Source organism: Crocodylus porosus, unplaced genomic scaffold, assembly GCF_001723895.1.
Source record: "Crocodylus porosus isolate Cpor-Errol unplaced genomic scaffold, CroPor_comp1, whole genome shotgun sequence".
NCBI classification, from domain to species: domain Eukaryota; kingdom Metazoa; phylum Chordata; order Crocodylia; family Crocodylidae; genus Crocodylus; species Crocodylus porosus.
Window position 1 is genome coordinate 21310631 of NW_017728915.1, and position 8787 is coordinate 21319417.

The following is an 8787-nucleotide window of genomic DNA, read 5'->3' on the forward strand; positions in this document are numbered from 1 at the left end:
GTAGTTGCTTAGAAGTGTGTGGAAAGCAAAGCAAAGTAAGAAAACAACACTCAGATGAATTGTTAATTAATATCTGCAGAATTTTTGTTAAGTCTTTGCCTAGCCCTAGGTAGCCAGCTGTCACAGGACACTGAAGTGCCCTGCTCCTAGAAAGAGGGACAGGTGCTGGTTGCCGGGGCAACCGCATTTGGGTCAGCTGACCCGAAGGGGGCAGGGCCTGGCCTATATAAACAGCCTAGGCCGAGGCCAATGGGGCAGTTCCCCTCTGGCAGCTGAGGAAGAGACAGCTCTGCAGGAGTAGAAGCTAGATGGCCTGAACAGCTTTGGTTGAGGACTGGGGAAGCAAGCCCTGGTAGGTTTTTGAGGGCTTAGAAATTGTGTTTTAGTTAGATGGCTTGGAGTTTATGTTGTAACCCAGGGGCTTGAGTTTTCTGTTGGTAGTTGTTACACTGGAGGACCGGGTGAGGCTGTAAGGGTTGGAGGAGGCCTCATAGGAGCTCCCCAGTAGCATGGGAGTTCCTGGCGCTGGAGAGGGTGCCATGTTTTGGGGCCTTATAGACCCCGGCCCTAGTGGGGCAGTGTTGTGTGGGGGAAGCCCCAGGGTGGGCAAGCACACAGGTGAGAAGTCCCGGCGTGGGCGAGCGACCCGAGAAGGCGGGTCTGGGGCCAGGCACGGCTACGGCCACCTGAGCCTCAGTGGGGTTTGTAGACCCGAGGAGGGGGTGCACTGACCCCAGCCCCAAGAAGGGGCACAGTGCATTGGGGGCCAGGCACGGCTATGGCCACCTGAGCCCCAATTGTGAGAAGCCCCAGGGAGGGTGCACAGAGGAATAGAAGCCCAGGGAGGGGAATTTGGGGGCCAGGCACGGCTACGGCCACCTAATTGTGAGACGAGGCCCAAGTGCGGGCAGGGAGCACGAGGCAGGAGCCCAGTGCGGGCGGGACTGTAAGAGGGAGCCCCGGTGTGGGCACAGCCATGAGAGAGGCCAGAGAGCGTCTGTGGGGAGTGCGGAGAAAGTCACCCCACTGGGGTCTAAGACGAGCCCAGAGGACGTCCGTGGGGGCGCGGGCTATAGCAAGGGGGTGCCGTAAGGGTGCAGCAAAGGAGTTTGACAAGACAACATCCGGTACATCTGAGAGGTTTGGGGCGTGGTATAAGGGGTGGTAGGAGCCACGCACAGCCCATAAGGCTGGGGGGGCACCAAATCAATCTACACGGAACGGGGCCAGGATAAATAAGAGCACCGTGTCCAAGGGACAAAAGGCAGCCTCCCTTATAATACTTTTGTCATCAAAGACATGGTGGGCGAGAATGAGAATGTTGCTTGATAGTCAACTTGGCACGGTAGGGGGCTCCAGGAGAGATCACGGCCACTCCTGGGTCCCTGCCCTGTGACACCAGCCCTATCTAGCACACAACAAGAAAATATATTTTGCTTATTCAAGATTAATAGCTTTTGGTCCTGCCCTGGCTCATTTCCCTTTCAGAAGAACATATACCTGGGTAATTGGCTCCAATCTCCTGCTGCTGAAGGACAATTATAAGGAGGATGGAGGACTCTTCCTTCTGGTTTTAGATGACAGGGCTAGGAGTAAGGGTCTCAAAGTGCAACAAAAGAAATTTAGTTGGAAATTAGGAGGACCTTTTTGCCTATGATGGTGGGCAAGCATTGGAATGGACTACCTAGAGAAGTTGTGGAATCTTCATCCCTGGTGATTTTTCAAGAGCAGGTTATACAGATGCTTGGTAGGTATGGTTTAGTGAGGGATGATTCTGCCTTGAGCAGGTGGTCGGACTAGATCTCACAAGGTCCCTTCCAGCTCTACTTTCTTATGATCCTACTGTAGGCAACTTCATTGTAAAACCTCCTTCCTAAATTCATCAAGCTCCATCTTAAAACTAACTGGCTTTCTTGCCCCCATTACTCCTTTTGAAAAACTGTTCCAGAACTTTACTATTCTGATGGCTAAAAACCTTCTTCTAATTTCCAGCCTAGATTTATTCAGTGTCAATTTATAGCCATGTGTTTCTCAGCCAACACTGGCCTTTAACTTAAGTAGCTCTTCACCTGTGTGGTGTGATCCTCATTTTCACCCTTTAATTTCTAAAATTAAGAAAAATAATTAAAATAATTAACCAATGCAATTGCATTGGTTAAGGTTCTGGTCCTACACAGATGTATGCATATAATTACATTTCTGCTTTGTGGGTAAACTTAAGCATGTGCATAAGTCTGAAAAGGCTTGGAGTCTAAAGATTCTGTGTTAATATGTGGGAGATGGCTGGCACCAATTAAACAACCTTTTCTGAGTCCTGCTTCTATATTTCATTCTTTCTGATGAAAGAGGTGGCTTTAGTTTTTATGTGTTCAGCTAGGTTGGGTCACAGAGGAGATTTTTTCCTAGCTTTTGAAATATTATACGTTTTGGTATCTTCTTGAAGTGGAAAGGCTCACGTGGCTTCTTTTGTATTTTTGCACTAGGAGCTGAGCATGAATAACCATTAAAATTGTATCATGGATGTTTCAGGTATTTGCACCCTATTAAAGCAGAGAGCAACTCAAGGGAGAAACACCACTTGTTGTTTAGGAAAGTAGTGCTTAGACATGACAAACAGCACTTCAGCTTGAAACATGACAAGGTGGGTCAGGCAACGCTTTCCTCTATAAAGAGGTATCTTTGCATATGTGACGCTTAACAGGAAGAATGGATCTATTGAATAGGGACCTTCAGAATAAAAAATGTTGCCCACTGGAGTGTTAATGGATTTGGACCCAACCTAACAATCCTTCTTGTGGTGCTGTGGACATATATAGTGCTTCCACCTGACATTAAGCACCAATTTGGCTAGCAATGAAGTGCCATGGATGAGAGAACAAAATTTAGCACTGTTGGAGATGGAAGCTTCATGAGTTTTACTTTGTGTTTTTACAAATGCAATTCTTTTCTTGGGTAAAACTTAAAAATAGCAACAGTGTCAAAGAAAAAAAACACATGTAAATGGATTTAGCCTCAAAGTGCTCACCCTGGCAGAAGGGCACCTGCTAGCTTGCTCCCCTCCAGTGTCAAGGGGAGAGAGACTATGAGCCTACCTCTGATTACTCCCCCGCTCCACATTTCCTTACACAGCTCTGCTTGCTTTTCTTTCCTTCTGGCCCTTACTCAGGAGACCCTAAGTAGTTCGAGACTTAATCTTTATTTACTCCAACAGAAACTCCCTCCACCCCCCCACTTTTTTTTTTAATCTGTGGCCAGTCTTAGGATTGTGTGTGCTGCACCATAGTAGTTATGTGAGGAGATAAGCCAGCATGGAAATCCATAAAACCATCTTTGGGCAAGTTGCAATGCTTTCCAAACCATCAGCTGTAGTGGATTATGCCCTTTAGCCTGTAGACCTAGGAGACATGGTACAGTTCTCTCACCCTAAAAGATGGTTTTATGGATTTCCGTGCTGCTTATCTCCTCACGTAACTACTACAGTTACTATGGAATGAAATGCAGTATAAGGAACTCAGAAATAAAAGGATACAAATGTACTTCTTTGGAAGTTTATATGTTAAAGGTGTTTCCTGCTTCCTAGTTGACTGACATGGTCTTTTGTTCTCCTTCTCTGGTATTTCATGTTCAGGTAGAGTGAAATGCTTATTCCCATTTTATCCAAACAGGATTCCCAGGCCTCAGAAAATGGAAAGAAAGGCCCATGTCTATTTTTGCAAAATTTTAACTGGCTCAGTGAGGAACTAAAGCCTTGTTCAAAGGGATTTTACTGTTGGATACCCAGACTTTCAGGAGCTCAAGGGAAAAAGGAGGGAAGGGGAAGAGGAGAAAAAGTTGGTTTTCACTTCAGCAGGCAGTTGGCCTCACAAAGGCCCTGCCTGCAGCTTCAAAGTTGCTGAGCTCTACTGTTTACAGATGTTAGCCCTCACCCCCCCAAAAGCCACCCCCCCCCCCCCCAAAAAAAAAGGGCTTCACCAAAAAGAAGTAGTGCATTACTTTGACCTGGCTCTGCAATATCTGTTTAGATAGGTGCTTCAGAGTGGCTTTTTTGTGTTTTATATCTAAAGCTGATTCAATCAGTTATTAGATAAAAACACCAAAAAAGCCCCACTAAAGTGCCCAATCTATACAGACGTTGAATGATCTGAGTCCAATTACTACTCTGCCTCTTTTGGGTGTGCACTGGTCTCAGTGCAGGGCCACACCAAGTTTAAAGTAAAGCACCATTTTTGTTTTGTTTTTTAAATGTCTGCAAACAGCCAAAGGCCAAGTCCTAGTGGACAGAACCAGTTAATAGGGAAAGCCAAGGCAGCTTACAGGAACTATTAAAGAAAAGCAACAGAGAAAAAATCCTTTGGCTAAAAGTGATCACATCTCATGGGGATCTTAACTGATGGACATTTAAAAAAATGTGTGTGTAAAGCGTGCATGTTCATTCCATCCCATAATCTCAGTTTCTTATAAACATTAAAATGAAAGCAGTGCAATTCTTTAGAGGATATTGCAGGCTTTTTATGGCCTCTTCATTTGTAGTTACTGGGCGTGCCTACACATGTATTTGATGTGGGAACAGTTACTCACGAGGAAACACTCCTGGGCAGGTGTCTACACATTCAGGGAAGCGGAATCACATTTGCTGCTACTGGCAGCAAACTGCTCTCGCTTCCTGGGTCCTGCAATGGGCCCTGCTGCCACCAGGGGGAGCTCTAGGCTCCCCCCTGTGTGCTAGCCCAGTGGCTGGCAGGGACCACTGGGCCAGGAGACAGCTGTCTCCTGGCCAGGGCTGGGATACTGCCCCCTGCCCCCAGGGGGCTGCCAGGGTGGGAACAATGTCCCCCTGTCCTGGCAACAGGGAGCTTCTGGCCCTGGCTCCCCAGTTGAACCAGGGGACTTGGAAAAAGCTGCAGTGGAGGGGCAGATCCCCCACCCTGATCCACCAGTGAGGCAGCTAGCAACTAGCTTGCTGCTAGCTGCCTCACTGACAGATTGGGGCAGGAGCCTGGGAACTACCCCACCCCTGCTGCTCTTCCCAAGCCTCATGCCTCAATCACCCAAATGCAGCCCAGCAATTGCAGAGCTGGGCAGGGAACAGGATCCCCAGCCCCACCAGCAGGGAGCTCCCAACACCAGTTTCACAACCATGGGACCAGTGCTGGGAGAGCCTTATGTTCCAGTGCCAGATCCACAACCATGGGGCCCATGCTCAGAGATCCTTATCTCTCAGCCTGAGCTCCATGACTCCATGACTGTGGAGCTCAGGCGGGGAGATAAGGATCCCGCAATGCCGGCCTTACTGTCATAATTTCATAGTTGGTAGGTTTGGAAGAGACCTGAGCGGATCATCAAGTCTAACCCCGGCCACGGGCAGGAAAGAGTGCTGGTGTCAAACAACCCCAGCTAGGTGATTGTCTAGCCTCCTTTTGAAGACCCCCAGGGTAGGAGCAAGCACTATTTCCCTTGGAAGTTGGTTCCAGATCCTAGCTGCCCTGACAGTGAAGTAGCGCCTCCTGATATCCGGCCTGAATCTACTCTTCATCAACTTATGGCTGTTATTCCTTGTTACTCCCAGTAGTGCTCGGGGGAACAGGGACTCTCCCACGTGGAGGCTGAACAGGTTCAGGTCCTGTAGCCTCTCATAGGGCCTGCCCTGCTGCCCCCTGATTATGTGAGTGGCTCTCCTCTGGACCCTCTCAGTGCTGGCCACATCCCTCCTGAAGTGCGGCGCCCAGAACTGGACACAGTACTCCAAATGCAGCCTGACCAATATCGCATAGAGGGGGAAGATCACCTCCATGGACCTAGTTGTGATGCAGCTGTGGATGCATGACAAGGTATGGTTGGCCTTCCTGACTGCATCCCCAAATTGGTGGCCCATGTTCATTTTGGAATCAATAATGACTCCCAGATCCTTTTCTGCCTCTGTGCTGATGAGAAGGGAGCTCTCCAGCCTGTAGATATGCTGCTGGTTCTTCCTCCCCAGGTGCATCACCTTGCACTTGTCAGTGTTGAAACCCATCCTGTTCTCATCCACCCACCTCTGTAACTTGTCCAGATCTAGTTGTAGCCTGTCCCTCTCCTCCAGCATGCCCACTTCTCCCCACATCTTAGTGTCATCCATGAATTTGAACAAGGTGCTTTTCACCCCCTTGTCCAAGTCGCTGATAAAGATGTTGAACAGTGCGGGTCTGAGGACCGAGCCCTGGGGGACCCCACTGCCCACATCCCTCCAAGTCGAAAATGACCCATCCACCACCACTCTCTGAGTGCAGCCCTCCAGCCAATTGGCAACCCATCTGACTGTGTAGGCATCAACAGTCACCTAATTTTTCAGTGAGAATGGGGTGAGAGACAGTGTCGAAGGCCTTCCTAAAGTCCAGAAAGACTACGTCCACCACAACACCTGTGTCCAAGGATTTTGTGACCTGGTCATAGAAGGCAACCACGTAGGTCTGACAGGCCTGCCCCTAATGAACCCATGTTGATTGCCCCTAAGCATAATCTCCCCTGCTGGTCCCTCGCACATGTGCTCCTGGGTAATTTTCTCAAAGAGCTTCCCCAGGGCCAGGGTAAGATTAATGGGTCTATAGTTTCCTGGGTTCTCCTTCCTCCCTGTCATTGAGCTGGAGCTGTATCTGGGAGATAAGGATCTCCCAGTCCCTGCTCCCCAATAGTGATCTTGGAGCAGGGGGTTTGGAGCTCCCTACTGCTGGAGCTGAGGGACCTAGTCCCTGCCCAGGTTCCAATGGTGCAGCTCACCCCAGCAGCAGGCATCTCCCAGGGGCAGGGAGCAATCTCCTGCTCCCTGGTGACTGGCAGACTGGGAGCAGGTTTGCTCTCAGTCAGGCATCTACATGAGCGCTCCTGCATAGTAAGTAATTGCAAGTACATTTGCTACTTGCATTTGCTGGTAGCAAATTTACTCAGAATTAACATGGTTTACTGCGCAATAAGGATGTGTACGCATAGACATGCTTACTGCATAGTAAACTAAGCTGCTGTGCAGTACAGTGTTTCATGTAGACGCATCCACTAAGAAAAGATTATTGAGCCAAATAGGATACTGTCTTAAAAAAATTACTGATACAAATTTAATAATTATAGGTAAATATTGAAAAGTGCTTAATTAATTTAAACCAGTTGTTCCTAATGCTCCTAATAAATAGAAGTTTTCCTAAATCAGTTTTAGGCTTCCAAGTACCTTATGCTCTTTTCAAAATGTTACCCTATATATGTGTATTTACTGTACTTACTGTAACTCATAGATTGGGCAGGTTCAGCTCTGCTGTATTCCTATGTTATTTATTTCTCACCTTTCCATGGAAAATTTATGAAGGAAAACAACTTACAGTGTCACCAGTTCACCTTATCCTTAATTAAATTTCAGTTTGTGAACCCCAGTATGCACACTGTTGCACGGGGATAAACAGACCTGCTGTACCTCTGAGAACATTAGAACTTTGTATATGCTCAGGATCCCTACGAGGACCTCTAGAAACAAAAGCTAAATCCCAAAAGCCAAATTCCAGCAGGATGTGACAAATGGACGTTGCTAGTGAATGTTCTTTGACTATATGATGGACCCAAGGGTAACTGACAGCATAAGTGCCATTGGATTACATTATTTAGGCGGGGGAATGAAACTCACTAAAGGCAGTAAAAATGAAAACAAAATTTTTCAAACTTAATTTTCAAGCCTGCATTTAGCAACCAAATGAAAGAGCTGAAACAGTGTTACGAACATTACTTTAGGTTTGAAAATATTGGCCTGAAAGAGCTTAACTGAAAAGTTATCAAGACTAAGAATTTCTCTTCCCTGTTCTTGAATCACAGAAAATTAGGGTTGAAGGAGGTCCACTGGTTCCCAATCTTTTTCAGACTGGGACCCATTAACATAACTATCAGCTTGCTGTGACCCACACCCTCGTTACCGACCCACAGAGTGTCTCTCTCTCTCTCCCCCTCTCCCCTCCTGCCCTTCCAGCTGCTGCATCCAGCCCCCTCCCTCCCTATCCTGCTGCTTTACATTGTCCTGTTGCATGCTTGCCATGCCCTGCTGCTGTGTGCCTACTCCATGCAGCCTTGCACCGTTTCTCTCAGACCTCCCCACAACCCTTTAAAATCTTCTTGCAACCCACTTTTGGTTTGCAACCCACGGGTTGAGAAATGCTGATCCAGTCCAATCTCCTGCTCAAAGCAGAACAGTCCCTAATAGGGCTGTACAAAACGGCTATGTTTTGATTCGGTTTCAGATTCAGTTGTTTTGGAGGACAGTGATTTGTTTTGGTGTTTTGGATCACTGTCCTGTTTTGTTCCAGACGAATCGCCTCCAAATCTGTTTCAAACAGGCTGGAAGCTTTGCACAGCTCTACTGCCTGTGCAGGCGGGGCTTGGGGCTTAGGGGCTTGGGACCTCAGCGGGGAGCAGCTCGGGGCTGTGGGTGTCTTGTCCAGGAGAGGGGGAGGGTTGCTGTCCACCACACAAGTGAGGAAACCTCTGTGCAGGGGTCACAGTGCAGGGAAGCAGCACAGAGCGGTGAGCAAGCCTACTGGTTCCTGCCACACAAATTGGCTCTGCAGGGAGCAGAGATCTGCACCAGGTGTTTCTTCATTGCCACTGCCCACCCCGTGCTGCCCCAGATTTCTGCTGCCAGTGGAGCCAGGTTGCATGGCAGAGACCAGCACTGCCCTGCTGCACAACATGGCTCTGCAGGGAGCAGAGATGTACTCTGGGGTTCTCCTCACCACTGCTGCCCCCCCCTGCAGCAGCGTGGGGTGGGCAGCAGCAGTGGGG